The sequence below is a fragment of the Octopus bimaculoides genome, chromosome 22 (assembly GCF_046866305.1).
Source record: "Octopus bimaculoides isolate indiv1 chromosome 22, ASM4686630v1, whole genome shotgun sequence".
NCBI classification, from domain to species: Eukaryota; Metazoa; Mollusca; class Cephalopoda; order Octopoda; family Octopodidae; genus Octopus; species Octopus bimaculoides.
This window is the reverse complement of record NC_142949.1, coordinates 13,103,578-13,121,178: the sequence shown is the minus strand read 5'-3', so window position 1 is coordinate 13,121,178 and position 17,601 is coordinate 13,103,578.

Below are 17,601 nucleotides of genomic sequence, written 5' to 3'. Positions count from 1 at the left end.
AATGAATACAAAAACAAGGACGTAAAAAAACGGACAATGTTACACAAATACAATAATGATAATATCAGGACATAATAACAGGTGTCTTTCGACTAAGGACGAATTAAATTAAGCTGGCGTGTTTGGAAATAAAGCCTTACGGCAGGGATACATGATTTCACAGGCACAGGGAGGAATATCGATGTTGCACGGACAACGGCCGGCCAGAAAGAAAGATCAGGCTTGGTTGAACGTCGGTCATGTGGGAAGAGAAGAGAGAGAGGTAGAGGCAGAGGATAAAAGAATTAGGGAGGGGCGATAAGAGGTGGCAGGGACACAGTGAAGTGAAAAGTGGAGAGAAAGTGAGCAAGAAGAGAAGGCAAGGAAATAAATGTGAGAGAGAAGGAACGAAAGAACGAATAGTGGAGGGTGGAATGAACGAATAAGCGTGAAAGGGCTGATAGACAAAAATGGAGTCGTACAAGATTTCGAAAATTGTATACTTACATATAAGAGACCAAAGTGTACATAGGCCGCTATATATATATATGGTCACATGTAATATATATGGTAACATGTAATATATATATATATATATATATATATATATATATATATTACATGTTACCAGTAGCACTGAAGAGCCACCTGACATGAACAACTTCCAGTTGGAAAACAAACCACATCCAGCTATTCTGATTATATGTCTGTGCACACGTTTGAATGTGGCGTGTGCCAGAGGGTTTGCAAATCCAATGGGGGTCTTAAAAGACATGTTAGGATCCACAATGAGCAGAACTTACTTGCAGGTATTGGTAGTGCAAATCAGAGGTGCAATCTTTGTGGGTGTTTTTTCAAAACACTGTCTGGTTTAAAAAGCCACATCAGACGCCATAAAAGGGCTAAGGTGTAGGTGCAGGAGGTAGTCAAACTCTGTTTAAGGAGTAGACAACCACCATATATATATATATATATATATATATATATATATATATATATATATATATATATATATAAAATATAAAATGCAACAAGAACGCAAATCATCCGGACAGTTTGGTGATACAGAAATGGGACAATAAAACATCCAAATAGACGATACAGAGAAAACAAAGATGGGTCATTCGGAGTTTTCTTTCCTCGGTAGAATACCAGATTATCTTCGCAATTTCGGCTGATTATACTCGAGATTGCTCCAGTCTGGCCAGTCCCAAGGAAAAACTAAGCTAAGAGCATTAGATTGTGACTTTGCGTCTGTGCTTGTCCCCCAACTCATCATGGCTTAACAACTAGGGTCGGTGTATCTACCACCCCGTAACGTAGCGGTTCAGTTAACAGTCAACGATAGAATAAGTACTAGGCTTTAAAAATAACTCCTGGCGTCCATTTATTAGACTAAAACCCATCAAGTCTGTGCTCCAGAAGAGCCGCAGTTAAATGGCTGAAATAAGTAAAACAATTCAAGAATATATATATATATATATATATATATATATATATATATATATATATATATATTCAGACAAGGCAGATGGATATGCTAGCATCGAAGTCAAAGGTTTTGTAACTAACAGGGACACCATTTGAATATCACCGGAAGAAATACAACAGAATCCCATTATACGAGTAAACCGTTGCATCATCAAATTCCTGTGTAGTTGAAGAATTATGTTGTATGAAAACAGGTGAAGTGATTAAAGAATAACTATTCAACCGAACTCCTTCTTGTTGACTCTATCTTATACAATTTTATTTTCACACACGACGAATGCTCAAATTTAGACCTTGAACTATATCGTAATACTATCGGCTGTTTGGTAATTGTAAGAGTAAACAAGCTCTATTTTGTACTCTGCTACGTTCCGAGCGGAATATACCTTATACATATACTCTTTTACTCTTTTACTCTTTTACTTGTTTCAGTCTTTTGACTGTGGCCATGCTGGAGCACCACCTTTAGTCGAGCAAATCGACCCCAGGACTTATTCTTTGGAAGCCTAGTACTTATTCTATCGGTCGCTTTTGCCGAACCGCTAAGTTACGGGGACATAAACACACCAGCATCGGTTGTCAAGCGATGTTTGGGGGACAAACACAGACATACAAACACATACACACATAGATATATATATACATATATACGACAGGCTTCTTTCAGTTTCCGTCTACCAAATCCACTCACAAGGCTTTGGTCGGCCCGAGGCTATAGTAGGAGACACTTGCCCAAGATGCCACGCAGTGGGACTGAACCCGGGACCATGTGGTTGGTAAGCAAGCTACTTACCACACAGCCACTCCTACGCCTATATATATATATATATATATATATATATATATATATATATATATATATATATATATATATATATATATATATATATATATATATATATATATATATATATATATATATATATATATATATATATATATATATATATATATATATATATATATATATATATATATATATATATATATATATATATATATATATATATATATATATATATATATACGAGTGGCGTATGAAAAGTTTTGAGCCTTGAAGTCTTGTCCCTTCATCAAAAGTCTTGTACCATGTTTTGTTTTTTGAGGCTCAAGACTTTTCATACACATCTTGTATATATATATATATATATATATATATATATATATATATATATATATATATATATATATATATATATATATATATATATATATACATGTTTGTGCGTGAGTGTGTGTGTGTGTGTGTGTGTGTGTGTGTGTAAATAGATGATTTGAATATATTTCCAAAATCAATGCAGGTTGCAAAGGTGTTGAATAACTATTAACCTTTAATACAATATTTAAAACATTTAAGGCAGCGAGCTGGCAGAAATGTTAGCACGCCGGGTGAAATGCTTAAACGGTATTTCGTCTGTCTTTACGTTCTGAGTTCAAATTCCGCAGAGGTCGAATTTGCCTTTCATCCTTTCGGGGTCGATAAACTAAGTGCCAGTTGCATACTAGGGTGGATCTAATCAACTAGCCCCCTCCCCAAAAATGTCGGGCCTTGTTTCTAGAGTAGAAAAGAATATTTAAAACATTCATATGTATCAGACAATGTTTCATGGCGACTACACCTATATATGTGTGTGTGTGTGTGTGTGTGTGTGTGTGTGTGCTGGAGAAATCGGTTGAAATCTGGCCTGGGGAGAAAGAATGCTCCACCACGTTTGATACGACTCCAACAGAATCTAAGGTAACCATTATTTAGTATATATAGTCAGTAAATAATAGATATAGCTAGAAGCAGTTTCTTCATTTTATGTCTCATGTACAAGAACCCAATGCAATCGGCCACCTGAGTCGTGGTAGAATGTTAGTTAGATGGATGGATTGTAAGAAAAATGTCTGCTATTAGCTGTTAGCTAGATGATAGCTACTATTTGTTTTGAACTGCTCTAATATCAGCTTAGAAGTTTTGTTTGTTTTTAGCATTCATTAATCTAGAAACTTCTTTCAGAATATTACAATATTCCTTTGGAATGTCGTTGAGAAATTTTGAAATTACAAAAAGAAAAGTCAAAAGAGAGCTGCAGGAAATACATGGAACATTTATTGCAAATAAAGTACTCGTGACCTTTTAATTCATGATAATATTTATGTTTATGAGCGTTGGGTTGTGTGTTTTTATGGGAGTGGCAGTGTTTATCATCACAACAATTTAACAAATTAAAATGCCTGTGTAATCAAACACATTCATACCATGTTGAAGTTCCGTTCTTTTTGTCGGTATCACGTGTAACATCAACAATGCCCAACTGCAACATTTTCTGTTTTAATGTTCCAATCATCAATTAATAAAAACAGCGCTGAACTAATTGCCTTCAGGATACATTATATCGATCAGTAGCCTTCATAATTTTGGTCGGTTTTTAAAGAAAGCTTTCCAATTCTTTTTACATCTTTGTAGCAATTACATTGCAGAATTCAACAGACTAATTAACTATTATTCGTTCCCTAGATAATTCATGTAATACAAACATTTGTTAAGTTGTACTAAAAGACAGCTGGAGAAAAATATGTCGTCCATTATGAGTAACATTTAAAACTTCTATTCTCTTGTATGTTGTATTATAAAATGTACATAAAAATCAGATTTTAAAAATCCATTTGTTTATTATTCATTCTATATTTTTATTTGATGTTTAATGCGAATTTCTGTGTTGTCAGTCGTTTGTTTTTTTTTCTATATATTTTATTGCTTAAATATTATTTTGCTTTGTTTAATCATATGACTCGAGATTCACTTGTTTGTGTTACATTGTATAAACACGAAACGAATGGTTGCAATGTATAATTTAATTTTCAAGAATCGCTTTAAATATAAATATGTTTGAAAAATATAAATCTAAACTATATCAATTTAATGCGATCAGGATACCGTATTTGTAGGAGAAGGTAAATTGTTATCTTCTTATTCCATTTCCTAAGGAGGTTTCCATTCGTGTCTTGGGTTCTTCCTCTCTGTCAGGAAATAAAGGATATGACATTTATGTAATGGCGTGACTTTAAATTGACCGCAAGATAAATTTTAAATGTTGTCGAACCTATTTCTTTTGAAAAGAGTTGCGCTTGGAACGGTTTATGTGTAGGCTTTTTCCGGTTTCTTCGTGCAAAGGAACATTAATATAAACGAACTTTACAGTAATTCTCAATGAAGCTGATATAATTGTTAGAAACACTAGTGTCAAAGGCTTTCTATTTGATATATTTTGTGGAGCGATATTTTATGTGAGTTCTATAAGCCATTGGGAAAATTAATTCTCACTTTCTAATAATAAAAAAAAAACATCTCCTCTCGTTTTGTCAGTTGAATTTAATATGCATATAAAAGGTAGAATTTCAAAATTCCTAATTCTATTTCTTTTCTGAATTCTTGTATAATATTTTATAATACGATAAAATCCTCAGTCGTGTGGAAAAGTGGCATGCGAAACACGGAGTAACGAATAAATTGTAATAATAATAATATTAATAATAATAAAAGTAATAGTAATAACAACAACAATAATAATAATAATCCTTTCTACTGGAGGCACAGGGCCTCAAATTTGTGGTGAAGGGACTAGTCGATTACATGGATCCCAGTAGTGTTCAACTGGTACTTAATTTATCGACCCCGAAAGGATGAAAGGCAAAGTTGACCTCAGCGGAATTTGAACTCAGAACGTAGTGACGGGCGAAATACCACTAAGCATTTCGCCCGGCGTGCTAACGACTCATTCTCCTTTTTGATGAAATTGATATCATCCTTGCTAAAGTGGAAGGTGTCTGTCTTCAGCCATTGCAGTCTCGTCCATCACGCAACCTGTTTTCCAAAGCTACCGGACAAATAAAAACTGCTTGCTTTTCATGGCCAGATGATGCGGCACAACAATCACAACAACGGACTCAGTTGATAGCCAGATCTGTTCTAGTCGCATATCTGTTCTACTCCTCAAATCACCAATGCTCGAGCACTGGACGAGTGCATGGAGAACAGTTTCGATGCCTGGTGGATATTGGTGACACTTCCGTATCTGTAGAGCTTGTCTTAAAGAGGCAATACGTAGCACTGCCAGGCTATGGATTCTAAAAAATATCCATTGGCTCTTCAGGCATACACTAACCAGTTGGTTGTCCTCGACGCCCAGATTGTGCTCTGAAAAGGCATCATGTTTATCCCCCCCGCTAATCTTCTACTAAAGACCTCCACGTTGAACGTCCACCTACCACATCTCCCTAAAGGTTGTGGACGTTTGACGATATTCCAGCTGCAAAGATCCAAAACTGCAGTTCTGTCAAGAGATGATCCAGGAGAAAAAAATGCACCTGATAAACCACACTTGTTCAACGGCAAAGTATCATTGGAAATGTATTGTCTCAACGCATACATGTGTACCATCAGCAACAGAATGCCGAGTCCTCTACGCAGCGGGTATTGACAGCAAACAGTGTTTTTCACTAGTGGAAATTGACCCTTCCAAAAAAAACTGCGGGGTGGGGAAAAACAGACGCTTCATTCCGTCGGATACGGATATGAAACAGCAAAGAACGACGGTCAAGGAAAAATAGATACAACAGGTACACCGTCCGTTACGACAGTAATTGTTCCAGACGATCCGATCAACAGAAGAGCCTGCTCGTGAAATTAACGTTCATTTGAATGAGCACTACACAGACACGCGAACCCTTAACGTAGTTCCCAGATTCAGCGTGACACAGAATGTGACTAGGCTGGTCCTTTGAATTATAAGCACTGCTCATTTATAACAGCTGGGTTTACTACAGCAACGTGAAATAAAGTGTCTTGCTCAAGGTCACAACACGCTGAGGGAATCAAACTCACAGCCTTACGGTCGTGAGCCGAACACTCCAAACCACGAAGCCCTGGGCCCTTCATTGGGAGAAATAAATAGCGGGAGTGAAAGAGACCTCTGCTCCTCTGCCCATCCTTTCACTTTGCTGCAATTCTTTTCCACCAGAAGATCTGCACAAAACCTAACCTGAAGCAATACTAGGTCTGATCAATAAGTATCCGGACACTGTTGCCATAGTAACGAAGCTAAAGCACAAAGAGTGAATCCGCTTGGCACAGATTAACCTTGAACTCAGCTGTGCATGCGCATTATGTTTTAACGCTCTAGCTCACTTCCGCTGTTTACAGCAGTGCTTGGAAGGAATGTGTGTAGCGTGTGATCGTCGCATTGACCGTGACAGAGAAAGTTGTCATGGCGATACCTGCTCAGAGGCCTACGCAAAGTTGCAGAAAGTGTATGGAGAGGAGTGTATGAACCACACACACGTTTTCGAGTGATTCAGATGAGTACTAGAATTAATCAGAAATGCATTTCCATTATTACACATATGTACATTGTTGTTTCCCGTTTATACATCAACGAATATGATGCTTATGCAATTAACTAAAGATGCAACAAGTTACTTTTTGAACACTTGAAAAAGTGCAGCTGTGCACGTTGATAAAAGCTATCAAGAAGAGAGTAATAGTGGTTAATTTCGTTCTGTAAAGAAAGAGAAAGAGAATGATTACCAGGATTTAAAAGTGTTAATAGAAGGAAGTTGCTAGATATTATTAGGAGAATAGATTCTGTTGTCAGTAAGATCGACACTAAAGATATAGGTGACATTAACTTACTGATTTATGCAAGATGGGTAGCAGTTAGCATACTAGGTATTCTTTAAGAAAATAATAGAATGGAGCAGATGTAGAAATGGAGATTAGAAAATAAAGTGAAGACTTTAAGAGATCTGAATAGAATAGAAACCTGGAAACAGGACAAGTTAGGAAACACAAGATTTAAATTTTCTCTTGAGAAAATACACTTAGTCAAAGAAAAAGGATTTGGGATAGTTGCGGAAGAACTGAAACAGTATCATAGCAATAGCAGATAAGCTTTCCAGATATCAGAAAAGAATAGATCAGTATCTACAGAATACATTATTTGAGACAGATCAGAGGAAATTTTATCGCCAAATAAATAGTTCAGAAGAAACTGCTGAAGATGAGAAGCCTAATGCAGAAGCTAAAAGGTTCTGGAATGATATTGGAGATAAGCCTGTTAACCATAATGAAGACTGAGCAGGATTAGTAAAAGCGAAAGAAGAAGTAAGCTGTGAGAAGCATGCCTGTCTACAACTAACTAGTGTATTAATGGGAAAAGTGTTAAGAACCCTGAACTGGAAGGGACCAGGATCTGATTTATTTCAAGGGTACTGGCTGGTTAAAGAAATATAGAAGCTTACCAAACTGAAAGACTAGATGAAGAACAACAGTACTCTTTATGAAAGACAAGAGCAAGGGTAATATAATCTAGTCATTATAGACCAACCACTTATTTACCATCGGGGTGGAAGCTGTTAACAAGAATGCTCTCAGGAAGCGTTTATGTGCAGCTCGACAGCCAGAATTTACTTCCAGAAGAGCAGAGAGGTTGCAGGAAGGGGGCTAGAGAAACGCATGAACTATTATACATAGACAAAGTAGTCCTAAAAGAAGTCAAATCTAGAAAGAAAAATTTGACAGCAGCATGGATAAATTTTGATAAAGGCTTTAACGTGATTCCACACTCATGGGAAAGTGAATATTTGAATATATTCAGCATTGAAGACAAAATAAGAGAGTTAAATAGCTTTTGCATGACGAAAAGGAAAGATCTCTACTCAGGTGGCACAGCATTAGGGAAAGTTAATATCAAGAGAGGAATTTTCCAAAGAGATTTGCTATCCCCTTTAATATCTGTGTTATGCTTAATCCCGCTCAGTGTAGTATTAAAACAGGCAATGGCAGGGTATCAGTTTAGAGATAGTAAAGGCAAAATTATCCATTTGCTCTACATGGATGTTCTGAAGGTTTTCAGTAAGAATAAAAATGACAGATTCCTTAACCCAAACTGTTAGACACTTCTGCAACGATACAGGTTTGAAATTTGGCATAAACAAGCGTGAAATATTTGTCATAAAGAGAGAAAGGTAGTCAGCAGTGAAGGCATTCAATTACCAGATGGCCAAGCATTAAAATCACAGAAAAAGGAGAGGGTTATAAGTATGCATGAAAATTAGAATCTGGTAGAGTACTAACTATCAAACTGAAAGAGAAAATTGAGGTGTACATCAGAAGGGTGAGGAAGTTAATAAAGCCAAAGGTAAATGGTTCGTATCTAGCGAAGGTTGTAAAAACTTGGGCCGTATCGTTACTTAGATATTCAGCAGCATTTGTAGATTGGACAAAACCTGATTTAGCAAATCTAGAGAGAAGAACTAGGAAGGAATTCAATATGAATGGAGGACTTCATCCAAGAGCAGATGTAGCAAGACTATATTGATATCGAAAGGAAGGTAAGAGACGTTTAATGTCAGTAGAAGACTGCGTGGGGTTAGCTTGAGAAAATATAGCCTCCTATGTAGATAATAGTGAGGAAATTTTATTAAGAGCTGCTACAGTAAGAAAAGGAAATAGGGAAACCAAAATGCCAAATGAAGTTAAAAACAGAATGAAAGAAGAAATATTATTTCACTGGCAATAGAAGGCTTTGCAAGGCAAATTCCCAAAGATAATTGCAGAAAATACCTTCTTACTTATTAGGACTTTGGTTTTTGCTAGGTTGACTCTAAGGCCCTTCGATTCTAGTCCTTGCTTCCACAACTGAAACTTCTCCTCTAGTTCTGATAGTGACTCAGCAATTAGTGCAAGGTCATCAGCATAGAGGAGCTCCCAGGGGCATCCTGTCTTGAATTCCTCTGTTATCGCCTGGAGGACTATGATAATTAGGAGGGGGCTGAGGACTGAACCTTGGTGGACCCCTACCTCTACCCGGAATTCTTCACTGTACTCGTTGCGACCCTCACCTTACTGATAGCGTCTCTGTACATGGCTCGCACAGCTCTCACTAACCATTCTTCTATCCCTAGTTTCCTCATTGACCACCAGATAATGGATCGGGGTACCCTGTCAAAGGCTTTCTCCATGTCAACGAAAGCCAGGTACAGAGGTTTATCTTTGGCTAGGTATTTCTCCTGCAGCTGCCTTACCAGAAATATAGCCACTCTCCACTTTGCCACAGGTCGGGGTGTATTCGTCTCACCCCCTCTCGCAAACGCTTCAGAACTGCCGAGTAAAATGTCTGGTTAACAGTTTGACCAGGAGGAACAAATTTTTCTGTGGACAATTCTTTTCGCGTCGATGAAACAAACCAGCATCGTCTTAACATTGGACTTTTAGGGGTCTGATAATATTGAATGATTCCATTCACTTGATTGCTGCTTCGTTTTCAGATCGTAGCTGTAGCACCAGCTTTGGTCACCAGTGATGACCTTCGAAAAAAGGTCTGGATCAACTTCCAATTGTTCTGCTTTCGATCTTCTGTGAGCAATCGTGACTGCTTTTGATCTTCTGTGAGCAAGGGAGGCACACATTTAGCCGCAACTCTTTTCATTCGCAATTCCTCGATCAAAATTCATTAGCAGGAGCACAAGGACGCACCAGTCATATCAACAAGTCCGTCAATTGTTCGATTACAGGCCCCCAAGATCAGTTCACGAATTTCCGTGATGTTTTCATTCGTTCAGGAGGTCGACGGTTGCCCTGAACGAGGGTGATCTTCAACTGACAAGGGGCCATTCGTAAAGCGTGAAAACCACTCGTAAACTTGCGTTTTACTTATGGCAGTCTCCTTGTAAGTTGTTTGACAGCTGTTTCGGTCGCCATTTCCCCCAGCAGAAAACAGAATTTCACGGAAGCACGCTCTTCCTTCGCAAAACTCGATGAACAGGGGAGAAGCACTGCAAAGCAAAGACACACCACGTGACAGTACGGCATCACTTGACGCCGCCGGTTGGCAAACTGATGCCTGAAGATCGAGTCAAGTGGCTTCTAGCGGCGGAAGCCTGAACTAAAACAGGCTTGTACTACAGAGAACGTTTCTGGTTACTTTTGGGTATCCTCCTCGTATATAAGAGTGAATATATATATATATATATATATATATATATATATATATATATATATATATATATATATATATATATATATATATATATATATATATACTACACATATACACATGCATATGTGTGTGTAAGTGTGTGCATGTGGAGAGATGTGTGTGTGTGTGTGTGTGTGTGTGTGTAATTTAGTACAATCAGTAAGTTGTCCTTATAGTACTGGGAGTTTTGAATGTCGGAGCGAAGTGCTACGATGCATTCTCGTTGGCTATTAATGGCAATAGACGCTGTGAAAAATCGTTAAATAAAAGGGAAGTACAAGTGTGTGTGAATGCATATTAGATTGTGTATACGTATGTGTATATATATATATATATATATATATATATATATATATATATATATATATATATATATATATATATATATATATATATATATACAACATGGTTTATCTCTCTGTTACTCTCAACAATATCGATCTATGTATTTAAGCGTATGTGTGTATGTCTTTATATACGTGTGACAGAGATGAATAGAAGAAGGAAAAAACTATTTGTGTTGGTTCTCCATTTATATTTGTATAAATATAGACTATATTTCTTGTACAGCTCTTTAAATCTAAATATGTAGACATTGTGTATCGAATGTCTCGTGAGACCGCCATGTTGTGATTAAATCAATGCAGAGATATCAATTTATTGGCTGTTCTCAATAATTATTAACCAAACTAAACAAATCAACCTCAAGTATCGAGAAAGTTTGTCAACAAAATGGTTGCGTGTTCTAAAAATGTAAGTTACAGACATCATTAACATGCACACATACACACACACATTTGTATACATGTGTATGTGTATAACTATATAATAATGTATGTGTGTGTGTGTGTGTGTCTGCATACATATGCACAGAAACAAACAAGCGCGAATATATACACCGCAAACACATATACACATAACTATGTGTAGCTATGTGTATGTATGTATACAAGTATATGCATATATAGTTGTGTATATGGGTGTATGCATGTGTATATTTGTGATAGTTGCAGGTTTTTGTGCTTATACACACTCACAAATACTATTCACTGTAAGTTATCTATATAAGAAAATTTTAATTTGCGTTAAACGTAAAGAGGGAAAATAATTTAGATTGGAATCTACTTTAATTAAATATATTTGTATCTATCTACTTTTCTTACATTCATTCAGTCTCACTCTCTCTCCCTTTCTCTTTCTCTTTCTCGGTTTCCTCTCTCTCTTTCCATAACCTCCCTTTCCATATATACACACACACACACACACACATATATATATATATATATATATATATATATATATATATATATATATATATATATACGCTTGCGTGTGTTTATTTAATTATATATATATATATATATATATATATATATATATATATATATATATATGTGTGTGTGTGTATGTGTGTGTGCGTGCGTGTGTGTGTACACACAGTAATATATATATATATATATATATATATATATATATATATATATATATGTATATATATATATATATGCATGTATATACATATATATATATATATATACATATATATACTTGATGTATTTTTTACTTATATTTGTATATTTTGTGTATCGATTATATATATGCAATGCTTATAACATGTGCTTATCATATATATCATATATACATGTCTGTGTGTGTGTGTGTATATATATATATACATTACGTAGTAACTAAGATATATCTGCGTACTAACCCATGTACGTCTAAAATATGTACATACATACATACATACATACATATATATATATATATATATATATATATATATATATATATATATATATATATATTAAGCGTTTAGACATGTATATGTATATGTGTGAATATATATATATATATATATAGAGAGAGAGAGAGAGGTGGGGGAGAGATATCATTGAATATTTATATAGTATATATAAATATTTGCATATATATATATGTTTTATATTTATATATATACATATATATGTATGTGTGTGTGCGTATGTATGCATACATACACCCACACATACAAACATACATACATACACTTGCTATGTGTGCATATATGCACATATATATTGTTGCCCACTTAACGCCTGTGTGCACGCAATCGTGTATATTTATATAAGAGTGGGTAAGTGAGAAGGAGAGAAAGAAAGAAAGAGAGAGAGGGGGAGGGGGAGGGGGAGGGGGAGGGGGGAGGGGGAGGGGTTGCTGGTGTGGTTGTGGATGTGTGGCTGCGAGTGACTACAGACGAGAAAAATTTTCCACTTATTGTATACATTTTATGTGCGACGAACTTATCCAATTGTATATTGCACCGTAGCTGTAGAACGCAGACTCAAGTCGTTTTTAATCGTTTCCATCTCGAATATTATGTGAATAAAATATAATCTCTTGCAGGAATAAAAAAGATGAAGATTTTGCTACTTTCTGGTGATCTTACGGAAAAAAAATAATGATTATATTCAGTTAGGTCTCTGTCTGCATAAGATTTCGCTTCAAGAAATGAGAATTGATCAGACCCAACCTCATCTTGACCGTTTCCCTGCCACTATGGAGACAAGCTAACCTTACCATTAATACTCATTATAGTGAGAACAATACTACCATAGCAAATCACCCATCAAAAGCATGCATGCAAACCTTTTTAAGCTGAAATATTTATTTATGACTCTGAGGAAGTTATAAGGCATTGTACTGGCACTAAACTGTAGGTGTACTGTCTCCTGTAGCAGAAACGGCTGTGAGCTAATGAAAGTGATTACTTAGCTTTTATTATTTTGTAATTCATACGTATAAAGTCATGTTCTAGTGTGCGTATACATGTTGTGTATAGATGGCTTGACGCTTGTGTATTTGCTTTGATTTTTCTGTATGAATTCGTGTCAAGGCAATATTTTTCCATAAGGCTTGGCTTCAAACTCATTATTATAAAACTACTGTTGTGCATTTCATACGTCCTGTACATCCTCTCTGTAAAACATTGTTTTATATCCAACCTTTCGTAGCAAATACGTAAATGTATTATTAATATTATTATTATTATTATTATTATTATTATTATTATTATTATTATTATCACTGTTTGATCTCAATCATATCAAACGAATTAATGTCTGAGAACAGTGACAAATTCTTCGCAAAGTATTTGTACGGAATATAGAATGACAGATTCCTGTAGTTTTATCTGCGCCTCAATTTCAAGGTATCACAACCTTTGAAACAGTTCTTGAATATTAATAACTTCCATTTGCATGGATCGCAGTTTTTTTGCAATTCTCTGTCCAATTCTTGTTATTTTGTTTGAATATATTCCTTCTCCTTTTGCTTCAGCTCTGCTATCAGATGATAACGCAAAATCTAAAATCTTGCATGTGTTGCCTTTTGTTTTCTTTATCATAATCATCTTATGGCCAGCATAACTCTATTACATGTTTGGTAAGGTAAGCTCTGAGAAGTTCTGCGTTATATTAAACTAATCATATTTAAGTACATCTACCCGGTGCCATAGCGTTTTTAATTATTAATGCTTTCGCTTCTTAATTTAAAATACGTCAAGTATTCCCTCTCTTATATCACAGAGAATTACGTGCAAGTTATTTTTATTGGCAAAATTTTTAGCGGCATTTTGTTCATCTGTACGTTATGGGATCTAATTCTGCCGAGGTCGATTTTGCCTTTCATCCTTTAGTGGGTTAATGAATAAGTGCCAATCAAGTACTGGAGTTGATGTAGTCAACTAAGCACCCTCGCCGAAAATTTCAGGCCGAGTGCCTGCATTAGAAAGGATTCTTCTTCTTCTTCTCCTCCTTCTTCTTCTTCTTCTTCTTCTTCTTCTTATTATTATTATTATTATTATTATTATCATCATCATCATCATCATCATCATTACCATAATATTGTCTTTGCACAGCTTCTAAGGCTGGAGATGTACTATTTTTCGAGCAGCGTCCGGAGTATTCGAGCGTTCTAAGCTGAACTCTTTTCTGCAAGTGCTCCCCCCTTATTACAGCCCTTATTTCTTCCATGTACTTCTCAAGATGTTTACTCACTGTTCCTAGAGCTCCGACAATTATTCGTACTACTACCACCTTTTTTCACCGACTACAACTGCTTAACCTCCTCAACTAACATGTTATATCTATTATTATTATTATTATTATTATTATTATTATTATTATTATCATCATCATCATCATCATCATCATCATCATCATCATCATCATCATCATCATCATCATCATCATTAGGGCAGCGAGCTGGCAGATTCGTTAGCACACCGGATAAAATGCTTAGTGGTATCTCGCCCGTTTTTACGTTCTGAATTTGAAATACGCGGAGGTCGACTCTGCCGTTCATCCTTTCGGGGTCGACAGATTAAGTACCAGCTGAACATTGGGGTCGATGTAATCGACTCATTCCCTTCCCCCAGAATTCCTGCCCTTGTGACAAATTTTAAACCATTATTATTGTTATTATTATTATTATTATTCAGTAGTTTTATTTTTATAGCGCGCTTTCACTTCACTACCGGGCACAGCTCTGTGTGCCTTGGGTATGTGCTGTGGTTTGCTGTGATGCTCTTATGGTTACTGTATTGTGATGCTCTTATGGTTACTGTGATAGCAGACAGCAACTTGTTGTCAGACGTCTCACAGGCTCTCTTTCCGCAATAGCTTAATGGTTAGAGCACTCAGCAAGTACCTGAGGTAAACGGTTTCGTTTCCCGTAGCCGCAACTTTTTCCCGTCTTATAAGAGTTAATACCCAATATTTGTCTGTAGTACTTACTGCATTATTGCGGGCGCAGAGCTGGCAGAAGCGCTGGTACACAGGGCAAAATGCTTAGTAACATTTACATCCTGCTTTTTATCATTTTGGGGTCGATATATATATATATACCAGTTGAATATTGGGGTAGATGTAATTCACTTACTCCCTGGCCCGAACTTGCTAGCCACAAGGCCACAATTTGAAACCATTGTCGTTGTTGTTGTTGTTGTTGCTGTTACCTGTTTTATACAAGCTGTTGAAATTCCCACTCAAACATCTCAAATAACAGCAAGTTGCACGTTCTACTATGGGTGTTGTGATTAGCAATGGTATGATGGACACGAAGTAGGCCAGAATCTAAGAATTACTATTCTTTACAATTTGTAACATTTCAGTTATTTCCAAATTGACAAAGTTTTTCCTAAGATATGGGCTGTACTGAGGAGAATAATTTTTGTAGTTCTAATGCCATCGGATGTTCGAGTATTTTACCATTTTGGTATTGTCCTCAAAGATCAGAGGATGTACAGCTGTTTTCCTTAGAAACCACATTTTTTGAAACCTCTATTTCAAGTTCCTGATAGTTACTTAACTATAATTACTATCACTCTCATTATTAAGGCGATGAGCTGGTAGAATACTTAGCACGCCGAAAAAGATGCTCAGCGGCGTTCAATCTGTCTTTATGTTCCAAGTTGAAATTCCATTGAGGTCGACTTTGCTTTTCATCCTTTCGGGATCGATAGAATAGTTAAATACTGGGTGTATTTCATCGATCTACACCTTACTCCGAAATTGTTGAACATAATCTAAAATGTGGAACCATTATTATTATAATTGTCATTGTTGTTATTATTATCATTATTATTATTACTATTATTATTGTTGTTGTTGTCGTTGTTGTTGTTGGTGTTGTTGATGTTATTTGGTCAGTCCAGTCCGAAACTGGTTAAATCGATGCTTGTTGAACCGTTATTTATTATACATACACACACGTATATATTTATGCGTGTATATATATATATGTATATATATATGTATATATATATATATATATATATATATATATATATATATATATATATATATATATATATATATATATATATATATATACATATATATATGTAAATATATACATATATATATATATATACATATATAGATATAGATATACACATATATGCATATATGTACATATATATATAAACATATATATACATACATATATATGTAAACATACATATACATACATGTATATATATGAACACACAAACTAAGATATACATGCATACATATGCATATTTATAAATATATATATATATATACACATACAGATATATATATGCATATATATACATATACATATATATACATATACATACATACATACATCTATATATATATATATATATATATGTATATATATGAAGTTGATGGTCCCTGATGTTATTGCTGAAGTCTGCGAAGCATAAATAATAAATATAATGACACAAAACAATAGTTCACTGAAAACGAACTAATGAAGGTACTGACAAGAAAAATTCTGTTTCTAGTGGTTTTGCAGCATGACATTGTATGCAGCTCCCTGTTCCGGTTCTGCGATTTGGTAAAAAATAAATCGCTGAAATGAATTATGATTGAAAATTAATGGTTTATAAAACTATTATTTTATAAGAGAGAAATATAAATTAAATTATATTAATGAATCTTGGCTGACAAAAACGGTGTTGTAGGGAGGAGGAAGCAAAACGGCGAAACGACTGTGATATACACGTACATATATACATATGTATATATGTGTATATAAGCATGTATGTATGTATTTATATATATATATGTATGTATATATATATATATATATATATATATATATATATATATATATATATATATATATATATATATATATATATATATATATATATATATATATATATATATGGAGTTAAACGCAGGTGTTATTCAAATTCTTTTACTTCCGACACATGTTTCGAAGATATCAGTGATATTATTCCAAAGGAATAAAGGTTTTTGAAAACAAACTTAATAGCGTTCAATTAATCACTTTACATATCCATCATATTCTGTTAAAATGTCTTATTGACGAGTTTCATTCTTCATTTCTCTGAAGAGAAGATCACATTGTTTTACACCATTTTATTCCTTTGTAATAATACCAGTGATATCATTGAAACATGTGTCGGAAGTAAAAGAATTTGAATAACTACTGTGTTTAACTCCATTTATTTATTTATTTATATATATTATACAAAATATTTCACATAAACCCGAAGTTTCTACCTTTAAAAACAAGGAGTTAAAACTTTTTTACTTGTGTGATTTTTTTG